This window comes from Papaver somniferum, chromosome 1 (genome assembly GCF_003573695.1).
Source record: "Papaver somniferum cultivar HN1 chromosome 1, ASM357369v1, whole genome shotgun sequence".
NCBI lineage: Eukaryota > Viridiplantae > Streptophyta > Magnoliopsida > Ranunculales > Papaveraceae > Papaver > Papaver somniferum.
In genome coordinates, this window is record NC_039358.1 from 157,098,571 (window position 1) to 157,124,956 (window position 26,386).

Here is a 26,386-nt window from a genome sequence, read left to right on the forward strand (position 1 = left end):
AGTTCTTATCTAACAAACAAGGTTGGATTTATCAACTGTGGTCAATCAACGCACGCCCTGTGATATTCAATTATATAAAGAAAATATAATGCGGAAAAGAAATAACACAAATACCAGAAATTTTGTTAACGAGGGAACCGCAAATGCAGAAAACCCCCGGGACCTAGTCCAGACTTAAACACCATATTGTATTAAGCCGCTACAGACTCTAGCCTACTACAAGTTAACTTCGGACTGAAATGTAGTTGAGCCTTAACCAAGTATCACACAGATTAAGGTACAGTCGCGTTACTTATGCCTCTTGAATCTTGCAAGACCCTGTGCACTTGATTCCCTTAACTAACGTCCTTTATAGCCTATAAGTTTCTCGACCCAAAGTCGAAGACTTATAAACAAATTTGTCTCCCACAGATAAGTCTATTCTATTTTTTGGTTTCCATATTTAGATAAAGATCAAGGTGAATAGGAAACACAACTAATAATCCAGTCTTATGTCTCCCGAAGAGCAGCGTAGAATATTAGTCACCTCACAATAACCTAACTGATATACATAATAAGTTATTACGGAATCACAAGAGTCTGAGACGAAAAACTGTTGTGATTACTTTTTATATCTTACCTATCGGAGATAAATCTCGGAATATGCTAGAGATTTTCCTTATTTAGTCTTTCAAATCAGGATTACTTATAATTAAAGCTAAGATAGCTTATTAACAAGGCAATCAATATTCACCGTTAGATGAAAACCTTACTTAAGATTCAAACTAAGTTTGCTTAGAAATTAAGCAATCAATCTCCACTGTTAGATGGTTTAGCTTTACATACACAAATGAAATATACTTATATTCAGATTTGGATGAACTGTACCTAAGCTTGTATAACGAGTTGGCTCAATAATAATTAACCGAAGTTATCCATAAAAACATTTTTAACATAGCTATTTTCATCTTACACTTCCAGATTCAATCATATAATCAACCAATTATTATAGATGATCAAATGTAACTAAATATGTTTTAAGAGAGTTGTTCAAATGCTTAATATCTCATGGAATTATATGTGAAGAATTTGAAACATATTCGTTTTGGTTTGTATGTGTACAAAGTACGTATACTAGAACAAATTCATGAACGTAATGCCACGGTTTGCAAACCGAGTTCTCGTACCTTATAGGAATTGAAAATACAGGGACTTTAGTTCGCAAACAGAGTTCGCAAACGAACCTGAGTTCATGAGTATAGACAATATAGTTTGCATACGAAGTATGTGAACAAGTTGTCATAACTTCCGATTTTAGAACATAGCCATCGAGTTTGGGAACCACTATTACGGACCTTACCTAGTTTTGCCGTTTGCAAACCAAAATTTCGGACCCATACAGATAAACTCGTTCGCAAACAAGAGTTCCGGACCCAACTAGTATTTCATAGTTCGCATACTTGGTACGCATACTGTGTTGTATCTAGACTTTGGTACTAGTTCTAAAACTCTCGATAATCGATTTGAAACATATTTAGAAGAACAACAATGGTAATCTTACACATACTGTAACGACCCAGATTTTCGGACTTCCAGCGGACACGGATTCGACCTTTTGGGTCGGGTCCGATCCATCTAGCAAGTACAAATATCCGGATCCGCCACTCGTGAAAGACCAGATTTTTCGTTCAAAAAAATTTTAATAAATAAAATCCAAACTAAAACGAATATACATTAAATTAAATGTAATATTACTTTTGAAATTACAAAACTATAAAATAATTACATAATTGAAAGTACACAATTGAAACAAACGAACACCTCGACTAAATTCAAAACGCGATACCTAAATCCCCGTGATATATAATAATTTCTTGTCAAGTGGTGGTTCTTCGTTCTCCGTGGAAAGGGAGGAAAAAGGGTGAGCAAACCATGGCCCAGTAGGAAGTTTCCAAAAATAATAGAGTGCGTCGAAAATCAAATAAATGCAACAGACACAATAAATAAACCATGCATATAAATTCGTAATAAATACTTACGCCATTCTCAACCAAAAATACTTAACATATTCTTACTCAATATATTTAAACTCAGATTCTAGATCCTTAATCTAGTTGTCAGAGTTATTTCGGTAAACAAACCACTATTATTCCCCGAACAGACTTCCCTTTCTTTCTTCAAATGATTCTTAATCTAGTTGTCAGAATTATTCCGGTAAACAAACCATTATTGTTCCCCGAACAGTCTTCCCAGGGTAGCCACTAGTGGTGGGATGACATAAAGGCTTGACATTTCAACAACAGAGAGACTCATATATCCGTTTCTAATCAGCACAATTTACTCGCCTACAGACACCAAATTCATTTCCAATAACCAATAGTCTAATTCAATAAATTCACTTTCACAAATCAAAACTAAATTAATGTGCATTAATATAATTTCCTTAACAAATAGAGAGAAAAAAAATACTACCTAGATCAATTGTTAAAATAAAAATCTAGAATAACCTAATAATAATATGCAAAATTTCATAAATAAATCAATTTTTACAAAGAAAACAACTTAATAAATTTAAAACAACCATAATGATTATTAGCATAAAAAAATGAAAAATAAATCAATATAATTATAATGCTACAATAGGTTTTGGTTTTTGAGATTTACATAGACTTTCATAGATTTTTTGACTCCCGGAGATTCTCTAAAAATATAGAGACTTCTAGTGATTCTCTGAGAGTATATTAGAGAGTCTTTGTGACTTGTAAAGACAAAAAATTGATATTCGTAAAGAGTCTCTGTGATTTGTAGAGACAAAAAAATGTACAATATCTAATCAAAAATTCAAAATATCTACTGGTTACTTTATTATGCATGTTATAAAAGTACCATGGATACCTGGTAAAATACGTGTTCATTGTCAAAATAAATATTGTTGTTGCCTTATGCCTATGTTTTCATTTTTTATTTATTTCACTCATCCCACATTCATTTTATTTTATATGCAATCTCGCCACTGGTTTACTCCGTGAATGACCCGTTACTTGGTCATCATCTCAAACAATAAAAAAAAATTAACTTGGTCCTACTCTCAAAAACAAATATTCCTCAAGTTTCCAAGTCTCCAGAAATATCACCTCTTGAGGAGAGATTTCTGCCATGCCTATTTTCCTAAAAAAGTCTCTCCAAATCTCTGAAAACAAGAAATCAATGACTTTGAATTCTCATTAGAATAACAGGGATGTTGGAGTGACTCTTATGAAATCCTAATCCAATAACATGGAATTTTAGAGAATTTAAATGACTTAAAAAAAGTCTCTAACCAATAACAAGAGACATTGGGAGACACACCAAAAGTCTCAATGGACTAAAAATGTATTTGAGAACTCTCTGGAAGTCATTTGAAATCTCATTTGACTAACCCCTGTAAATCTGATGCTTTTATTTTTGTTTTCTTGTATAAATAAAACTATGAAAAGAAGGTACTGAAAGTGATAGATAAAAGAATTTTGTTTTCAAAAAGAGAAAGAGAAAGAGAGAAAGATGAAAGTGATAAAATAACTTTTATTTTGTTTTCCCTTTTGTTATAAATGACGTTCATTAAAAATAAACATGATTTCAACATTTCTTTTATCTTATTATTAGAGCATCTCCAACAGAAGGTGTAAAAAATCTTACGTGGATTTTTTATTTAGTCATTTTATTTATGGGGTCTACACATAGAGTAAATATATGACCTCATATCTAAAAAACCATCTCCAACAGTGTGAATTTTAACCCTTAGAATTAAAAGAAAATTGGTTAAAAAACATGACGTGGAGGTGCAACGAAAGGTGTAGATAACACTTTCTTGAACACCTTCATATTTAGTAATTGGTCCCTCCTAACTTGTAGGACCCTACTGTTGGAGATGGATTTATGCCAAACGGGGTTCTAAAATCCTACGTGTCACTAAAAATATATAGATCCACCCTCTCTTGGAGATGCTCTTAGGGAACATTTTTAATTAAACCAAGCCCATGAAAATCAAATCCATTGATTTAAATTTTGTTCCCTGATTTAAATTTTATTAACTATAATAAAGTGACAACCCATGCATGTTATTTATTAATTCAAACTTACTAAAGGAAAATAAAGCATCTTGTTTAATATGTACACTTAAGTAAAATAATTCTTTACTTCGTAACACAAAACAATTTCTTAAATTGTTATTAATGATGTTTCTATTTTTATCCAAATATACCTTTCATACACCTAAACATAATTTCACATTTATATATTAAAGAAAATTCCTTGAATTTTTGCATTATCATGTGCATGCAATTAGTACTAATTTTTTTTCTTTTTTTGATAATGGAATGAAACAACAAAACTAAACAACTATGATCATCCTAGGGTAAGACACACCCTGAATGTCAGCAACAAGATTATTGACTATTTCTATTGGTGGGTAGTAAACCACGTCCCCTCTAAAAGTCTCTCAGAAGCTTTCTTAGACAAAGTATCAACAACATTCTCTGTATTGATGAACAAAGACTAGGTTTTGAAATCTCTCCTTCAAATCAGCAATGTCCTGGACAAGAGCCTTAAGGTACCATGGTGGTGCAACCTCGCCATTGCATAGTTGAATAGTATCTGTATATATATTATCTTTACTTACCTATTAATTAATGTAAGAGATATGCACAAATATTTTTCATAAGAGCCAAATCATTAAAATGTCAAAATAGATCAAATCTTCCATTTTCAATTTTCTTATGTATTTAAAATTCATGCTACAATTACCTAGCTAAAAACAATAAATCTCTTTACTAAGATTAATAAAAATGTATAAAATTAATTAGATATAACTACCAATCAATGCACCAATTGTTTCCATAATTAATTAAATCATATTTAATTAACATAACTAGTCACAAAAATCCAAGGTGACCAAACTTGTAGTACAAATATTGGGATCCATTAAAACTCCATGTAAAACAAAATTGATACAAAAACTCCAAATTTTTAAACATTGATACAAAAACCCCAAATTTTAAAATTGGTTTCATCAAATTTTATGATGCAACCAAAATTGGTTTCATCAAATTCTATGATGTTTCATCAAATTTTATGATGAAACCAAAATTGGTTATCATCAAATTCTTCGGGGTTTTTGTGTTGCTTTTGTTTTTTTTTTGGGTTTTTGTGTTACTTTTGTTTTGATGGGTTTTTTGTGGATGGATAGTGACACCTTTGGGGCTATAACTCGCGAACCGTTAATTAATTAGTCAAAATGAAAAATGATTTTTATTTTCAAGAGATATTAAGAACATAGTAAATTAACATTTATTACTTTATTTTTATTTGATAACCATAAGTATACCCATAACTAAATATTTAATCCTTATAAATTAAGTTTCAGATTAAAAATCCGAATAAGTAATATGGATAGGGTTTGAGGTGCAAAAATCATATTAAGCAAAATACAAGGTGTTACACTATTAACTCCTTAAAAAGAATTTCGTCCCAAAATTCAAAACCAAGAAAAATACCGGGTGTTAGCATACCACTAGCTTCAAGTAATTGTCAAATGATTATTTGATCAATACGAAACATCCCAAGTTAAAATGAAATGATTGTCTCACACAGATCATGTAAGATGTTCAAGGTAATTTTCACATGATCAATCTTGACATAATATTTAGTTTCCAACAAATGAATTGTTCATGACTAAATTTGCCAAGTAGATGATGACGCACTCTAAGCTTTAAACTCATATTTCGAGAATTATATTAACGAGATAAACTCAATTCGAAATTTCAATGTGTATAACATAAAGTCTATATATCTTTACGACTTAGTCTCATTAAAAGATAAAATTGAATAGACTTCTGAATGATTGATAAGTTTTAGTCTTCACATACCTTTTGTCGTCGAAGTTCCTCCAAAGTCTTCAGTACATATTCTTCTTCAAATGGTGAACGTCGTGAAGTCTAATGCTCAACTACACACTTCTATCCTAATCTGAGACATAGCTATAACTAGACTAGAAATCAAGATATAATTTTGATCAACTAAATTTGACAACAAGCTTGAGATGGAAACACTTGCGATTTCGACTGAGAAATGCTCTAACATAATATATCAATAGTGATAAGTGCTTTATATTTGTATATTGAATTACGAAGTATAATGCTTATATTTGGAATTCGTAATTGCGACATTAACATAATCTTTGAAACTCGTTATTATATTGTGTAGTGAACATAGGTTTGATTTCATACCTAGAATATTATGTTTAATTACATGAATTTAAGGAAGTAGGCATACGAACTTGTTTCGTAGTTGAAAGGAAATAAAAAAGATTGGAGGTCCGGTTTTCATTGAAAATCTTAAGGTTGGACCGATCCTAACCTATATAGGGAATCAACGTAGAACTAATCCTAGTTTATATTAGGAGTCAAGGTAGACCGATCCCTACCTATACTAGGAGTCAAGGTAGAACCGATCCTAACTTTTTTTAAGAGTCATGGTAGAACCGGTCCCAATAGCCAAAACCGATTTCTTTAAATCAAGTAAACTTTAGGGTTTATGTGATTTGGAAATTGGGTTAGCAAAATAGGAAAGTTCAAAATTTCGACATAATGAGTAATTTGAACATGGTGCTGAAATATTATTTCTTAATTGTTCAAAGATATTCTTTGATACTCAAGGTGAGATCCCAAACCGAAATAGTAGATAATATTTTTGAGATATTCGAAATTAATATGTTTTGTGTTACCAGCAATCAAAATATATCTCTGGAAATATATATTAATTAAGTGCTAGCTAATATTGAGTTGTACATGAAAATTTCGGTTATACAGTTTGATATGGGTTGGAATTAGACAAAAGCCGAATTTAGGTTCTTTATTGCATATCTTAACAATATCTTCAGTTATGGAAATTCCTGGGTGCCCAAACTACCTTGGTCTATAAATAATGAAGTTAGTACTTCTTACAAACTTATCCTGAGACGGGCAAACTTCATCTTTGTTGTTTCTGGTGTAGCCGACTAATAGTATTCTAGTAATATTATCTTTGTGAGAAGAGTAACATAATTAGGCTAAATCTCTTACGTACGCTAGTTTAAAGACTTCTCTGGGATCAAGAAGCGTTTTTTAGTACCATTGGTGGGAATTAGAATTTCCTTGTTATTTTAGTTTTCGATTATTGATTTAATTGACTTACGGTTGTTAACTCTTGATTGCACCTAGTTTGATTATTTGAGAGCCCTGTCTTCTGAAATGAGGTCATTGAAACTAGATCAAGGGATTAATATTGACTTATGATCATCCATTGTTAATAAACTCCATTCGGTGAGTAGTTGATCATAAGTCAGGAATCAAGTTTGTTATTGTGCAGGTACAGAAGACTATTGAAAATTGAAGACAATAAGATTTTTCTTATTGGTTTTGTACCTTTGTGATTTGCTTCGTGTACAAACTTGATCGGCTGGGATCCGACTACATCTAGTTTACATATTGTTAGACTTGTTATTGCTTGTCGTATTTAGATCGACAACCTATCATTTGGTGGTACTCTTCAGTATCCGAATCTGGTAGTTCTGTTTGACTCGATCTAGTTAACTTGTTTAATCTAGATCTTGAAAGATCTAAAACACGACAAAGGATTTTAATTGATTTTAAACAGAAAATACTTTGTCATACTGAACATAAATATCTCGGATTGATTTCCTGAGATAAGATAGTGGTTTCCAAACAGATTAGTCCTTTACTGTTTGGAGACGACCGAAAAAGTTGAGTGCTTAAAATCTTCAGAGAGACTGAAGCAACTTAAGATAGTGAAGTACTCTATTTTAAGATTCACATGTGTTGGCCAGATTGGTTGTAGGCGCATGGATACTGAGGAAACTAGGTAACTAGGGGTAGTTTATTTGGTCTCAACTATACGAAGTTGGTAATGTATTTGTATAGCGGCTTAATTCTGAGAGTATTCAAAACTGGACTAGGTCCCGAGTTTTTTTCTGCATTTGCGGTTTCCTCGTTAAAAAAATCTTGTTGTGTGCTTTTACTTTACTTTACTTTCCTCATTATAATTTGTTTAATTAATAATTAAAGTAATTGCACTTGTGCGTTAATCCCAAACACTTGGGTTGATCCCTATAGTTTAAGGTTCGATTTATAACTAGAAAGTGTTAGAGCACTGCTCGGTCGAACTCGCAAGCGTTGCTATCTCAAACTTGTTTGTCAATGTTAGTGTTCAAAACTATAAGTCTTGATTTATCGTCTACTTATAGATGTCTCAGACTAGGATAGATTGTATAGTTAAGCATTACACTTCACGACGTTCATCATTTGAAGACGGAGAACTACAAATGAGAGCTTTTGGAACTTCATCAACAAAAGGTATGTCGAGACTGAAACTCATCTATCACTTGGAAAGTTTATTTCTACTCTATCTCATATATTGAGACATAAGTCGTGTTACAATATAGTTTTCTATTTTACATTTGAGATTTCGAGCTGAGTTTAACTAGCTTACATAATTCTCGAAATATGTGTTGGTAAGCTTTCGCTTCAACCAAGTTCATCTTATATTCTTGAAGAAAGTCAAAAGATGATCATGTGAAAATTGCCGAGTAACATCTTACATGGTTTGTCTGATACAATCATTTGGTGTAGACTTGGAATGTTTCCTTATGATTATTTCAATAACTTGAAAATTGCTTTGATGCTAATAGTGTGTGAAAACGGCTATTTTCATCCTATAAGAAAGTTTCAATGATTGAAATAGAGTTTAGAATATTTAACCATCATTGGATTATAAGCATAGTATGCATTCTTGCATGTATGTGATCCATGACCAGAACTAAAGTATGCATACCCGTATGCGTACTTGTAGTTGTGAAATTCCGTGTACCAAGTACACATACCGGTATGCATACTTTCCTAAGGTATAGGTCCGGGAATTTCTGCTGGGTTTTGGAAGTGTACTAAGTATGCGTACCCGTTCGCATACTGGCGAACCCAAACTCAGACCGACTACTTAAGTATGCGTACCCGTTTGCATACTTGAGTACTTATAGTTCTAAAATCCGTTGTGACATGAAAAATACATTTATATATTAAGGAATGCATTCTTTGAAAACCGTGGTTATAATTTTCATGAATAAATTCGAGTGAATCAAACCGATGCTTCAATTGTTTGCTTGTATACTTCTATGAGAATATAGAAATTGAACAACTCTTTAACTAGTTTCATTTGAGTCATTTGAACTGGGTTAAGATGAATAAGGTTGATATGAGAGTGTTCATATATCTAACCTCAGTTAACTACGATTGATCCAACATGGTGTACACGTTTACGTACGGTTACTTAAACCTAAATGAAGGTATATTTGATTTGTGTATAACAAGTTAAGTTCGATCTAATGGTTGAAAGATATTAGCTTGAATCTAATCAGGTTTTCATCTAACAGTGAATATTGAATGCTTTGTTACCAAGGTAACTTAGATTGCAAACCCTGATTTGAAAACTATATAAAAGAGAACTCTAGCAACTGGGCAACCTAAACCCCACACCTCTTGTGTGATACTAGTTGTTAGTCTCCTTTAACCTTAGGTTTTTAATGAAACCCTGTAGGTTAACAACTTGAAGACTTCATTGGGATTGTGAAGCCAAACCCAACTATTTTATCTGTAGTTGCGTGATATGATCTTGTTGTTTCTATCATATTGAGTACTATGTTCTTTAAGATTGGCTCGAGATTTAATCTTCGATAGGCAAGATAAAAAGTAGTCACAAACATCTTCGTCTCATCGTTTGTGATTCCACAATATCTTGTTTCGCTACCATATGATTGATAATACTAGGTTGTTCTTCGGGAATATAAGTCCGGGTTATCAATTGGTTCCGGTTCACTTTGATTTATCAAAAGGTGGAATAGAACTCATAGGTATTTCTTTGGGAGACAGATTTATCTATTCCAATAGACTTTTCTGTGTGAGACAGATTTGTTTATCAAGTCTTCGCCTTTGGGTCGTAGCAATTCTTAGTTGTGGGTGAGATCATCTAAGGGAATCAAGTGTGTAGTATCCTGCTGGGATCATAGACGTCAGAAGCGCAACTGTACCTTGAATCAGTGTGAGATTTATTAAGGTTCAACTACAGTCCAGTCCGAAGTTCATTGGTAGTAGGATAGTGTCTGTAGCGGTTGAATACAGTGTGGTGTTCAAATCTGGACTAGGTCCCGGGGTTTTTCTGCATTTGCGGTTTTCCTCATTAACAAAATTTTGGTGTCTGTGTTATTTCTTTTTCGCATTATATTTTGTTATATAATTGAAATATCACATGTTGTGCGTTGAATCGATCAATTGGTAAATCCAACCTTTGGTTGTTGATTGAAATTGATTGATCCTTGAACATTGGTCTTTGGTAACGTCCAAGTTACTTCTATTGTATTCAATTGGGCTCGCAAATTCCTATTTGCTGATTGCAGATTGAATTGAGAAAGAGAGATACAAAACTCTTTGATATACTTTTCTCTAGATTGAGTCTGACTGTCTAGTTGATTCTCTTGAAAGTATATTAGAGTTTGTCTATTCAGATTGCTAAACGAAATATTGGGTGTAGTTGTTGTACCCCCCGCTTTTTCAAATTGTATCAGAGCAGGCAAATACGTTTTTAGATCTCATAAGTCTGTGTTTGTAGCAATCTGATTTCTGTGGACCTACGAAGTATCTCACAAGTTACGCACATAGAGATGTCTTCCAAAGTTTCTGATCATGTCAAAAATCTTGGTTTTTCCTCAAAGGATAACTCCTCAGCAGATTCTTCCGAGTCCCGAGGAAAAAACAAAAAAATTGATATCGTGTCAGAATGAGAAATGGAACTCACCAGATCGTTAAAAAAATCTGCTGATATAATTGACTTTCTGGATTCTAAAATCAATACTCTTGAAGAAAGAATGATAAGCTCATTGATGAATTCGAGAAAACTCTTGAAAGAGAACGTGAACTCTATTGCTTTATTGAATCTCTCTCTAACAATATCGAAAATTGGTTCAAGAAACTACTCTACAGCGTAAAAAGATTAGTATGATTGAAGATACTGTTAGAAAGAACTCAATTAGATAAGAACGTTTAATCAAGGATCATTCATCAGAAATAAATAGTAATCATGTTGAAAGAGATAAACTTGTTACATCTCTTCGATGTGCCCAAGAGCAGTGTAACACCTTGAAAAAGGAAAACTCTGTTTTGATGAGTAAGTCATCCTCTGCACCGTCTTCTGATACTCACAAGGATTTACCCAACGTGAAGAAAATTCCTTCCAAGGAATTACCCACTGTGAATCACTTGTAAAATTTGCATGTGCCAGAAAAGGTTATGGGTCAAGGCAATCATGTTTCTAATCCACGATGTTGTTCTTTCTGTGGGAAAAAGAATCACTATGCTCTTCATTGTTTTGCTAGAAAGAACCAAATCTCACATCTTCATAATTTGTTTCTTTCTACTGTCAATGGAGTAAATCGTCCAACGTCTTCTACAGTGAATTTTTTCCCTACAGAAAACCCGAATTCTTATAAGAATGATCCCTCTTCAAGAAATCATCACAGGTTGCAAGTTCCTCAGTCTGATATAAACTCTTGTGCCACTAATGAACACATTCCATGTTCTTATAAGAACAAGTCTGGCAAGTATAGATCGAGAAGATGGAAATCCTTCAACTCTTCTCCTCTGAAACCGATCTCTAGAGGTCCTAGACTTAGTCCTCAGAAAAATCCCTCCGATGGACTTTTAAAAGGGTTTAGCATTAATTTATTTGGGATAAGTTATAATCAATGGAAAAAGGGGAATACTCGATACAAACACACAAAATATTTTTACAACTCATCTCCCATAATTCACAGTGAGAATACTTCTCACTTATTTACCCGACTCCAGGTAATTTCATCCTTGTATCTATCTTGAGAGTTCCAAGGATGATGATGATGTGGGAGTCTCAATAATAGTTGTATGATTTTATGCGTCTCTATGTTAATAATATGAGTCACTCACTTCTTTACCCGATTCCAGGTAATTTCATCCTTGTATCTATCTTGAGAGTTGCAAGGATGATGATGATGTGGGAGTCTCAATAATAGTTGTATGATTTTATGCGTCTTTATGTTAATAATATGAGTCATTCGATCATGCTGATCGTATCTCGTGCTCTAATTTGAAGAGAAGTTTTCTAAATTATTGAGCCATGTTAACAAGTATTGTGTTTTCTCTCGTTGGATTTTTTTTATAAATCCTTTCCTCTTCTGTGACCGGTCCATGAACGTCTGTGTCTCCTTCGTATGGGTTCATAGGGTTTCCATAACAAGAGATTCCTTCTCCTGTTTACAAACATATATATAAATATTATATATTGTGTTATTGCATCCCTAACAAAAACTTATATGGATAACTCTTCAATATCTCAAGAGATTGTGAGTCTTGACATGGAGGAGGACACTCAAGGATGTGATTCGATTCAAGAACTTGTTTTGAAAAAGATACTTACAAGGAAAGAACACAACTCCTGGATTGATGAATCTGTCAAGGATTTAACTCGTTTTCAGGGTGATTCAAAGGTTGAGTTTGCAAATCTTCAACTGCAAATAAATCTTCTCTTGGATGGTCAGGCAAGAATCCTTTCTAATCAACAGATCTTGATAAGGAATCAGAAGAAACTCATCGTGGACTGCGTCAAAGCTAGAAAACTTTCTCGTGTTGTTGATCGTAAATTTAGTGTTCTAACTCATGAGCATGGGATTTCCACGGTCAAGAAAATCAAGGAAATCAGCGACACCTTCTATGATGAATTCATTGAAAGGTATGAATTTATCAAAGAGCAGTAATATTGTCTAGGAAACTTCTTATGATAATTTATTCTTGTGTTTTTAAGAAGGATAACTAGGGTTTGGAATAGCATTACTGTTAGTACACATAGCTATTGCCAATGTTTTCATCTTGCAATGTTTTTAGATTTATTTATTTAAATTCTAAAGTTTATTTGGAAGATGATTTTTTGTAGTATTAATGTTTATGGTTTTATATATTGCAAATTGTTATGGGATATGTTGTTTACGTCCGTGAACCGACTGTCCCATATTTGTTCAAAAGTTGACTCTATTATATGTCGGTATGAAATTATTGATAAAAGATAGAATGAACTTTTGACTACAAAAGTTAAGCCTTTTATGTCATTATGCAAATATTGATGGAAGAAAGGATGAACTTTTGTTTACAAATATTAAGTCTATTATGTGTCATTGTGCAAATAGTGATGAAAAATAGAATGAATCTTTGATTATTCCGCAGTATTTGCCCTTCCCCGATCCACATCTTTGTGTATATACTGTGTTGCTCCGTAACTTCTCTTATGTTGAGCATGTCCAATTGAATTGATCATTTTCCTTGTGGTTAATTAAATTGAGATTTTTGGATACAAATTCATGTTTCATGTGATTTGTTAATGTCCAAAGAAATCCTTCTTTTCTTGTAAAAGTAAGGTCGCTCTTGTTGTTCTTTCGGGAATGACATATTATGGGGGAGAGTTCTTAATTGAACATGTGCTTAATTGCCAAATCTTTGTGGGGAGTGCGGCTAGGGAATATTGTAGGAGTTATCTTGTATCTTTATAAACTCCTTGATGAATACATTAAGTTTCGACTATGTGAAATCATCGAAACAAGTTGGTATATTGTTCTCTTTTGGTCATGAAGTATCTCCATAAAAATTTCATGAGGATCCCACTAGTTTTCGTACCTTTGCCAATTTATATTGACAAAAAGGGGGAGAATTAATATGTAGTTCACACTACAAATACATATGGTTTATAGATCATTATGTAACGGAGAGTGGTTTTCATTATGAGATGAAGTATTGACTAAGGGGGAGTGATACATATCACCATAGTATTTTTGTCAAAGTTGTGATACAATTGGACATTGATCCTGTGTAATGATACTATGACATTGTATAACAATGACTGAGAGCAACTGTTTTCTCATTGTTATTGCTACGGATCTTCAACAACTATAATGCTAAGTTGAACACATTTGGAATCATTGGAGTACTTGGAAGTGACAAAGATTTCGAGTAATGTTGAAGAACCAAGGAGATCAAGCATTTGGATGAGAAGCTACAAAGTTTATTTATTTTGTAATCCATATATATTGATAGTTTTGTCACTAATAGTGAAGTACTCTATCTTAAGATTCACGTGTGTTGGATAGATTGGTTGTAGGTGCATGGGTACTGAGGAAACTAGGTAAATAGGGGTAGTTTACTTGGTCTCAACTATACGAAGCTTGTTTTTCAATGTTAGTGATCAAAACTATAAGTCTTGATTTCTAGTCTACTTATAGATGTCTCAGACTAGGATAGATTGTGTAGTTGAGCATTAGACTTCACGACGTTCATCATGTGAAGACGAAGAACAACTAAGGAGAGCTTGTGGAACTTCATCAACAAAAGGTATGTGGAGACTTAAACTCATCTATCACTTGGAAAGTCTATTTCCACTCTATCTCCTATATTGAGACATAAGTCGTGTTACGATATAGTTTTCTATTATACACATCTGAGATTTCGAGATGAGTTTAACTCGCTTACATATTTCTCGAAATATGTGTTGGTAGCTTTCGCTTCAACCAAGTTCATCTTATATTCTTGACGAAAGTCAAAAGATGATCATGTGAAAATTTCCGAGTACGTCTTACATGGTTTGTGTGATACAATCATTTGGTTTAGACTTGGAATGTTTCGTTATGATTATTTCAATAACTTGAAAATTTCTTTTATGCTAATAGTGTGTAAGAACGGCTATTGTCATCCTCTAAGAAAGATTCAATGATTGAAATAGAGTTTAGAATACTTAACCATCATTGGATTATAAACATAGTGTGCATTCTTGCATGTATGTGATCCATGACCGGAACTAAAGTATGCATACTTGTAGTTGTGAAATTCCGTGTACCAAGTACACATAACGGTACTCATACTTGTGTAAGGTATAGGTCCGGGAATTTTTGCAGGGTTTTTGGAAGTGTACTAATTATGCATACCCGTTCACATACTGGCGAACCCAAACTCAGACCGGCTACTTAAGTATGCGTACCCGTTTGCATACTTGAATGCTTAAAGTTCTAAAATCGATTGTGACATGAACTAATACATTTATATATTAAGGAATGCATTCTTTGCGAACCGTGGCTATAATGTTCATGAATTGATTCGAGTGAATCAAACCGATTTTTCTTCAATTGTGTTCTTGTATACTTCTATGAGAATATAGCAATTGAACAACTCTTTAACTAGTTTCATTTGAGTTGTTTGAACTGGCTATGGTTAAGATGAATAAGGTTGATATGAGAGTCTTCATATAGCTAAACTAACCTCGGTTAACTACGGCTGAGCCAACATGGTGTACACGTTTAGGTATGGTTACTTAAACCTAAATGAAGGTACATTTCATTTGTGTATAACAAGATAAGTTTGATCCAATAGTTGAAAGATATTATCTTGAATCTAATCAGGTTTTCATCTAACGGTGAATATTGAATGCTTTGTTACCAAGGTAACTTAGATTGCAAACCCTGATTTGAAAACTATATAAAGGAAAACTCTATCCACTAGGAAACCTAATCCCCACACCTCCTTGTGATACTAGTTGTATAAGCTAGAGTCGATTATCCTTTACCCTTAGGTTTTTCACGAAACCCTGTAAGTTAACAACTTGAAGACTTCATTGGGATTGTGAAGCCAGGCCTAACTATTTTCTCTGTAGTTGCGTGATCTGATCTTGCTGTTTATATCGTATTGATTACTATCTTCTGTAAGATTGGCTCGAGATTTAATCTCCGATAGGCAAGATAAAAAGTAGTCACAAACATCTTCATCTAATCGTTTGTGATTCCACGATATCTTGTTTTGCTACCATACGATTAAGATTATTGTGAGGTGATTGATATTTCTAGGATGTTCTTCGGGAATATAATTCCGGTATATCAATTGGATCTTGTTCACCTTGATTTATCAAAAGATGGAACAAAACTCATAGGTTTATCTGTGGGAGACAGATTTATCTATTCAATAGATTTTTCTGTGTGAGACAGATTGGTTTATCAAGTCTCCGACTTTGGGTCGTAGAAACTCTTAGTTTTGGGTGAGATCAGCTAAGGGAATCAAGTGCGTAGTATCCTACTGGGATCACAGACGTAAGGAGCGCAACTGTACCTTGAATCAGTGTGAGATTGATTATGGTTCAACTACAGTCCAGTCCGAAGTTCATTGGTAGTAGGCTAGTGTCTGTAGCGGCTTAATACAGTGTGGTGTTCAAATATGGACTAGGTCCCGGGATTTTTCTGGATTTACGGTTTTCCTCGTTAACAAAACTCTGGTGTCTGTGTTATTTCTTTTCCGCATTATATTTTGTTATATAATTGAAATATCATAGGTTGTGCGTTGAATCGATCTTTTTGTAAATCCAACCTTTGGTTGTTGATTGAAATTGATTTATCCTTGAACATTGGTTTTGATACCGTTCAAGTTATTTCTCTTATATTCAGTCGGGCTCGTAAATTCCTATTTGCTGATTGCAGATTGGATTGAGAAAAAGAGAGATACAAAAATCTTTGATATACTTTTCTCTAGATTGAGTATGACTGTCTAGTTGATTCTCTTGAAAGTATATTGGAGTTTGTCTATTCAGATTGCCAAACGAAATATTGGGTGTGGTTGTTGTACCCCCAGTTTTTTCAGAAAATATATACCTTGCGGTGGTTATCTTCTTAATAGTTTCTTTCTTTATTAGATCACGAAATGTATAGGACTTATAGGTTGATATCGAAAAGTTATCAGATCCAGGTTAACACGAAAAGATCTAACAATATGTGTTTGGTGCGATCTAACCTATAAGACTTGGATCTAAAATGGTTATACAAGAACCTGATAATTATTTAGTTAATATAAAACAAGATATCGTAAGTTTTAAATTAAAACTTTATGAAGGCATCTCTGTTAAATCAATATCTAAAGATCATGATATCACCTTATGTGAGTCTACTAAATAATTTAGCCTTGTTGAGATGTAGATCCTGACAACTGGGAAATACACCTACAAGAAATATTGGATGAAATTTCCGATGATGGTGACTCAGAAATTGATCGAGATGTAGAAGAGGATATCTCAGAGTACTCTAAGTTGTTGAGTCCTTTGACAAAAACTAAAACTTCTGAACTCCTTTTTCTCTTGACTCCTCTTTGTCGAGAAACCAAAAAATTGAGAAAATTTTTCGAAGGATATTAGAATGGTTATCGCCCCACTGATTCTCTTCTTAAAGATGGTAGACCAGAGCTGCACTCAAAGAGTCTTGAATACGAAAATCTTCGGAGAGATCTCTTTTTTTCAAAAAAGAAACTTGTTGAATCTAAACCAAGGATTAACTCTCAATAGAAGAGTTTTGAAGAGAAAGAAGGTGCGTATGTCTCTCGATAAAAATGCATTGAGGCTGATCTAACTGGTGTTCTTGATAACTTCAAGAAGTTGGAAGAATAAAATTTGAACTTGAAAAATCTCAATGATAGTTCAAACAATTAAACCTTAATGTTAAAGCAAGTAGAAATCATCGTGATACATGAGGATTGTTTAATAAGGGAATAGATGTTTCAGATATTAACAAAGAAGTAAAATTTGTCAAAGCTACAAATTTTTCTCAAACAGAGTCTTCCACTGATGTCAAAGATGCTCATATTTCTTGTAAAGAAGTAAAGCTTGTCAAGCCTAAGAATCATTTTCAACCAGACTCTTCAAGTGTATCCATCAAAGAAAACACTTATGTTAATGTCAAGAAAGCCACAACGTTGAACAAAGATGGGAAGAAAAAAAACTCGTCAAGCGTCAATGCAAGAGGATCCACAAAAAGGTAATGTTAAAACTCACACTCCTTATGTTGCTAAGTATTGCTTTATTTATGGAAGCAAAGGACACTTGCAATGGGGATGCAAAGTTCGTAAAATACAAGATGCACTTTTTTTGTATTAAACGCATTGGCTAAGTTTTCTCTCTTAAAGAAATCAGATCGCTATTATCCGAAATTTAGGAAAAAAAAATTATTATAATGATAGTTCAAGTTTTGCATATCGGTCGATAAGGTCATACCGTAGAAGACCCGATTATAGAAATAGAGATGACTTTGTAAATCCAAAGACAAGATCAGATGATCCAAATTGGAGAAAGGTTGTTTTGCGAAGTATCCAAAAGGGAAAGGGTCTTAATATAGTATGAAGGAAAAAGCAGCTCTTGTGAAACCCATGTACAAATGGGTCTCGAAGTCCTCCATATCCAAGGAGGGACCAGACTTTAGTCACAAGAATGACACTCAGTTGATAAATATTGGTAATAATGTTTATGAGAGTCTTGTCATCATGTTGTCTGATATCTCTTGTACGAATGCACATTGTGACAAGGACACTTTTCATCACAAGTCAAGGAAGAAAAACAAGATATGGAACAAGAGAAAGAAAGAGGTCAAGAATGATGATTCTGTCTTAGTCACCTGATAGTTGTGTTGGAATATGCATGCTTACCTTTGTGCTCAATTTTATGGAAGGTGAGGAAGCACATAATCTCTTGATCATTATATGACTGTTTAACATCTTCAGGGAGATTTTTCTATTCTTTACTCATATCGTCTCTATCCATAATTGAGCATTTGATAGAAAGGGTAGTTATGAGTTTATGATATTGATATCTACATGTCATATATGTATGTGTATCCCTTGTTTAGGAGGTTAAAACAAGCCAAAAATCACTCAATTCAGACATCGTATGAAAAATTTATGCTTAAAAGAGTTTTTATGTGTGGATCCATGTTAGGATTGATCCCTACCTATCCTAAGGATCGGTCTCGAGATAGTTCCCTAAGTCCATACGAAGGAGTGTAAAATTGTTTTGTCCATAACTTCTTCGTCCGAACTCGGAATGACCTCATTATTTTGCGTTGGTTTTGTATTTTTATTTCCTAAAAGATTGTGGTAATTGAAATACTTGATTTTATGTTGAAAATTTATGGTGTATTGCACTTGAGTTCATGAGATAAACATTTGTGTTTCAGTCTCATTTATTGGCTCACTCTCGTATGGTTAGTGACTTTTGATTATAGCCGATCTTTGGATCATATCTTTGTGATTGTTATACCAAAATCATAAGAAAATTATGATAGTATATCTCATATGTAAGTTATTGTTATACTATTATCAATTTATATTTCAGAAGTTGTGAATGTAGTATACATATGAGTTTCAGTTTTAGCATGTTACATTGGCAGCGTAAAAGCTAAGACTTTGTCGACCTTTTTCTGGTATAGGTTCTCTTGTTTGTTATTCTTTTGTCTTGCAAGGAATAACAACTCACAGGGGAGAGTTCTATATTGAACCGGTGATTAAACTTCATATCTTTGTGGGGAGAGTGGTTATGGAAACCGAGGGAAGAATTATTTTGATAATCTTTCCTGATATGAAAACTTGATCGAATCGGATCATAGTTTGTCATATAGAAGGGTAAGGTAACGATTTATTTATGTTTGTTAATCGTTTTCCCGTTAAGAAAAGTTGATTTAAATTGCTTATTCTTGCTTTTTCTTAACGAGAAGTACGGTACAATTGTTATGTTTCAGTTGGTTCCGGTTAAGAAAAACTAAATCAAGTTTGGTTTTTCTTTTTGCTTAACGAAATATGAGTTCAATTGTTTTAGTCCAATTGATTCCTGATAAGAAAAACTAAGTTAATTTTGATTTTAGTTTAGGCCTATCAAAATGAGGTACAATTGTTCAAGTACAATTCAATCCTTGATGAAAAAACTAGCTATCCTAGTTTTGTCTTGTCTAAATGAGGTACAATTATTTATGAGTAATTGGATCCTTATAACCAACGTAGTTAATTCTTATCTTTTCTGACTTATCAAAACAAAAGGAAAATTGCTTCGGGCAATTATTTCCTTGATAAGATGATAAAACAAATTACTTAGATGGTTTCGGTTTTAGTATTGCTTATCTAAAATAGTATGTTAAGATATTCGTGCTTAACTCTAAGAGGTTGTATGCGTTCTTGTGAACTTGTAAGATCTTTTCAGTTTGCTCTTGTATTTTTCTTCATGTCTTTGTCATTTTTGTGACCAAAACTAGGAGAAATATATGGTGTTAGAGCATAGCCGTGTTGAACACCAAGCGTTGGTATGTCAAGTTTGGTTGTCATATTTAGTGAATCAAAACTCATTTAAAGAGTCGCTTGATTATATACTACAGTCAACTTCGTATAGGTTAGCTTGAAAGTTTTAGGATATGAGACTTACAAGTATTATATGCAGACTTGAAGAATGTGAAGAAGTATGGAGCTACAACGACAACATCATCCTTCCTCTTGAGGTTAGAAATATTTGACTTGAACTGTTTCTTTCCCTAACATATCTTTCATGTCGTGCATATTGAAAACATAACTGTGAAGTTGTGTATGATACTCTAGTTAGACATAGTATTAAGGAATACGATACGAGGTTTATTGCTTAACCATTAAACTTTGTATATAAGACATCGACATGACCATATGAATGCTATTGCGATTATGTATGGGTATGAGTGAAGATTTCATCCTAGGAAACAATGTTTTACATTCGTTTAAAGGAAGTAAGTTCATAAACTCGTTTTGTGAATCGAAAGGGAAATCACTATGATTATTGGTATTGTTATTCATTGAAAATCTATTTTGAATTACCAATATGTGTGTTTAGTATAACCGCTCATAAACTTGTTTATGTATCTTGGTAAAATTATTCACTTAAGATCATACCATCTTGGGCCTGACTTATGTATTGATATGACTTTTATTAGTGAAACCGATCTTAAGTAATCACTCAAGATGGTATGATCGATGCCTTGTAAATAACAACTTTTATCCAGTCATTGAGGAACCGATCCTCGTAAGAGGTGCAAAAAATTTGCAAGAGGGAATCGATCCTTGTAAGAGGTACAACACGTTTTTAGTAGATGGGGGAACCGATCCTATGAACATATGCAACAAGTTTTTAGTTTTGGGGGAACCGATCATATGGACATGTGCAACCGAATACAGGTAGTTACCATAAGTTGTGGGGAACCGATCCTAGTACCTACTCAACCGAATTTTGGTAAGTAGCGTGACTATGCACAGTACTTACATGGAGGTAGAACCAGACTTGTTTTGGTAGAAACGTGAAACCCATAATTGGTGATTTGATAGGATAATCAATCACATAGTTCTTGGAATTCAAACGAACCAATTCTAAACTTGTTTGGCAGTGTGGCAAATCGTTTCCAAGATTGTAAGTATGAAAAAGGACTTGCAAAGTAAAGATGTCGACATACTTTGAACATGTGCAGTAACTCTTATCATTAATTGTTCAAAGATATTCCTTAATAGCTAAAGGAGAATCCCTTGATCGAAATAAATTGAGAATCTTTTAATTAAGGTTTCTTAGTTTTTTTGTGCTATTTAATCTCCAGCAATTAAATGCATATCTTTAGAAAATAATAATTAGTAATGTGCATTTAATGATTATAGATTTTTCTATTGGGATTTCGGTCAATATTTGGACAGTGCATTTCCAGGAATTATGAAAACCGATTTTGTGTTTATTGCATATCTTTGAGAATATTCGGTTTTGGAAATTCCTTGGTGTGCAAACTTCCTTGTCTATAAATATTGATGTTTGCATTTCTAGTAAACTAATCCTCAGAGCCAGCAAAATTACCTAGTTGTGTTGTTACTGGTGGAGCCGCCTATTCGGAGAGGAAAGTAACCTAATTAGGAGAAATCTCTTACGGCCGCTCAGTTTAAAGACTTCTTTGGGATTGAGAAGCTCTATTAGTACCGTTGGTGGGAAACTAGATAATTGCAGTTTATTATTAGTTTTCGATTGATTTCATTGACTAACGGTTGTTGAACTTTGATTGCACCTAGTTTTTTTATGCTTGAGAATCTTCTCTTCTGATATAAGATTCACTCAAACTAGATCGAAGTTTCGACAGGGATCTTTACACTGTTTGTAGATCTAAAGATGTCTTGTGATAATCCAACGTTAACAGACTCCGTTCTGTGTGTGATTGATCTTAAGAGATTCAAGTCGATTGTGTGCAGGTGCTGATTGAAGATTAAAGAAGATTTGAAGACAAAAAGACTTTTTGGGTTCATAATCTTTGGTGTGCACAATACTTGTTTCGGCTGGAAAGGGATCCAACTATAATCGATTTATCTTTGTGATAGATTGGATTGATTAGTTGAGTAGATCGGCATCAGTACACTTCTTTGTGATTAATAGTATTGATTGCATAGTCTAACAATTACTTCGGTAGTTGTTGAGAGATTTATTTAAGGACCCGACAAAGGATTTTATTGGTTAAACGGAAGATCCTTTGTAAGACTCATATCACGTTGTTTAAAAAGAGTTGTTACTGAACATATTTGTTGCTCCTTTACTGTTTGGAATACGAACCAAAGGAATTGTTCCAAGTGCGTGACTTATTAACAAGTTGGAGGCGCAGGGATACTGAGAAAACTAGGTGAACTATAGGTTTAGTTGTTTGGTCTCAACTATACGAAGTTGGTTTGATTTTTTATAGCGGCTTAATTCTGAGATTATTCAGTTATGGACTAGGTCCCGGGGTTTTTATGCATTTGCGGTTTCCTCGGTAACAAAATCTTGTTGTGTCTTTTATTTTTCTATTTCCGCAATTATAATTGTTTTATTATAATTAGAAGTAAAATACACAAACGTCAATTCCTATTTTACTTGATAGACAATCCCTAGAGTTTGGTTAAGTCCGAACGTATTATCAAGTAAACATACTTCGTTGTTATATTGTCTCGATCTTGTATCCATAGTCAATCACACAAGTTATCTTGTTGTCGTATTGTCTCGACCTCGTATCCATAGACGATCACACGAAGTGTGAACCGATTAGTTATATTGTCTCGAGTCAGTCTATAGAAAATCACTTTTGGAGAAAGGACTTATAGGTGGAAAAGTTTTAGATTAAGGTATATTTGGGTACCCTCGTCTTTTCAATTGGTATCAGAGCAAGAAAACACGAAAAGATCTAACAATCTGTGTTTGCTGCGATCCAACCTATAACAAATGAATTCGAGTTCTCATGAATCGACTTCGATTGACGTACCACCAAGATTTGAAGGATCAAACTATCTGGTGGAAATCTGCTATGAGATCTTTTCTTCAATCACAAGACTTTAATACATGGCTATTAGTCGCCAATGGTTATGATCGCCCGGAAGTAGCAAATTCGGAAACTGGGTTTAAACGCTTAGTATATTACTCAACTGAAGAAAAGGTTTTTGCTAAGCAGAATTCAGATTGTTTGAATGCTATTTGACATGCTGTAAGTTGTGATCTAGAACATCATGTATCAACATGCCTAACTTCGGAAGAAGCTTGGGATAATCTTCAGATCGTATTCGAAGAAACACTTCAGAGAAAGAAGCTAGACTTCAAACTCTATTATCCGACTGGGAAAACCTTCGAATGGATGACAACGACACTTTTGAAGAGTTTTACCTCAAACTCTCTGAGATAATTAATGCTTCTTTATCTCTTGGAAAGACTATCTCTGAAAAATACGTAGTATGCAAAATTCTCAGATCGTTGCCATCAAGATACGATTCTAAGAAACATGCAATCATAGAAGCAAATGATCTTTCAACACTCTCACGAAGCACTCTCGTTGGAAAGTTAAAGATCTTTGATCATGAATCACAGTTTATTCAAACTAAGGGAATTGCTTTTAAAGATGCAAAGATTCTGAAATCTCCAATGAATAAAAATAGACATTTGGATGATTCAAATGAACAGATTGCAGAATTGTCTGATGATGAACTTGAACAATCATTATCACTGATCACTAGACAGTTTCGAGATCTCTTAAAGAAAAGGAGTAAGAGATTCATTAAAGATATTCATCGATCGTCTCGTCCACATGATCGTGTTCCAGTCAAGAAAGATCAGGAAGATGACGATGAATATCAGTCACAATGGGAATATTATATTTTCGAAAAAAAATATATAAAAAGATCCTTCTACTCTTTGGACATTCCTTGTCCGAACTATGGGTCTGGATCCAGTTTCTTCTCTTGATAAGATGCTAGTCATAAAGATCTCTTGAAGAATAAATCTGCATCATCTCTGGACGAGAAATCAAGGAGTAAGATCAAAGAGAGAGAGATTGGCTAAAGACAGAATAGGCTGAAGAAAGATCAGTGTATTGAAGCATTGACACACTTCTGTGTTCAATCCAAGACCGAATTACATGTTCTTGCAGAATCCTTCTCGAAAATAACTCAACTGCAAGAAATTCTGGTCAAGCAACAAGGTTATCTACTGGAAGAATTTCACAAGTGGAAGTGCGAAAGTAATAACCTACCCTTCACCGGTGCTGAGATGAAGGAGTAAATCCAGAAAAATAGACTTCATTTTTTGATTTCTTTCAATAATTGTAAAGTCTATTATGAATAAAACTATCTTATTATTATGAATAAAATTATTATTTTATAATATTTCTTGTGATAGTTTTCGGTTACATAGCCTGTGCTTGAATGCTTTATTTTATTGTTATGTATGTTTATGGGATGTTTGATTTCGGTTTTATTACCTTGATATTCGATCTCATAATGTGTGAACCCTTATGGTTTGGGTGACTTTTTGTTTTAGCGGGATTAGGTTCTAGCCCATGTTGGTAGGCTTTATCAAAGGATCATGAGGGGTTCCTGTAGAAACAATATGTGAAAAAGTCACAATATGATGAATCTTTTGGTTTAGCATAAAATCATATGTGTTTCGAGGTTTCAACTTTTGCATTGCATAGTTAAAACCGATTTTCAACCTTTCTCTGGTAAAGGTTGGTTGTTGTTGTTCTTTTATTTTGCAAGAGGATGACAACATGATGATATTTTCCCCGGAAAGATATGAAGAAAAGGAGAAGAAGATGAGGAATTTGAGGTAACAATCTTGTTAGTTAATTGTTTTCCTGTTTAAGAAAAGCATGATTTTATTTCATATCCTTATTACTTTTGCTTAACAAAATTTTCAGTACAATTGATGTTTATTCCATTATTTGTGTATGGATATTTGATTGTGATTCAATTGTTTCCGATTAAGAAAAACTATTGTTATCTTTCGTCATTGTTTGGTATCAATTGTTTAGGCTTACGAAATTTCGGTGCAATTCCAGTGTTATATTGTCTATGTTTGTTTCAATTGCTTTTGGTTAAGATAAATGATTATGCAAGTTGATTTATTTGGTTTGTATGGATTGTTTATGGCTTAACAAAAGTGTTTAGGGATCATTTGTTTAGTCCAAGTGATTTCCGGATAAGAGAAACTAAGTTTTTCGGATCTTAGTTAGACTTATCAAATATGAAGGTTTCGGTTATTCAAGTCTAACCGAATTCCTTAACAAGAATTACTAGTTAACTAACCTAGTATTTGTCTTGTTTAAAAGTGAAAGGTCTAAGTTATTTTTGGGAATAATTAGAGCTTGGTGAGAAAAAATAAAGTTAATTCTGATATTTATTTGGGTCTTATCGAACAAGCGATTGTACTTGTACAATCATTTTAGCAAAATAACTAAGGTGCTTAGTCGATTTTTGATGTTCTAAACTATTAGGGAAAATTGCTTCGGGAAATTGTTTCCTAGATAACATGTTAAAACCAAATTACTTGTAGTTTCGATTTTGATATTGGTTATCTAAAATGGTGTGTAAAACCCCCGTGCTCAACTCTTATAGGTTTGCAAATTCTCTTTGTGAGATTTGTAAGATCCTTTCGGTTTGTCCTTTATTTTTTCGTTTCTTTGTCATTTTGTGAAAAAAGGGGGAGAAATATATGGAGTAAATAAGTGATATTGACTTGTTGTGAGTTAATATCACTAAGGAAAATGACATTTGTGCTAAAATGTTTATTCTAACGAAAAGAGTGAAAGCATAAACTAAGGGGGTGTCACATACCATATGATATGTAGTTATGAGGAACTACATGGAAATAACAAAGACGTGCTGATTGAAAATCTACCTATCTTACCTTTAGGGGGAGTATTAGCTTTGTTATTATAATGTCAGCAACGGCATTTAAGGATTGAATTTAATGCATGTTTTGTGCTGTTGAACTTGGAATCGAGGGTATGTGTATAATGAATTTTTGTAATTTGTTTATCCATATGATGTAAGAGTTTTATCACTAAAATTGACAAAGGGGGAGATTGTTAGAGCATAGCTCGGTTGAACCCTCCAAGCGTTAGTATGTCAGGTTTGGTTGTCATATTTTAGTGAATCAAAACTCATTTAAAGAGTCGCTT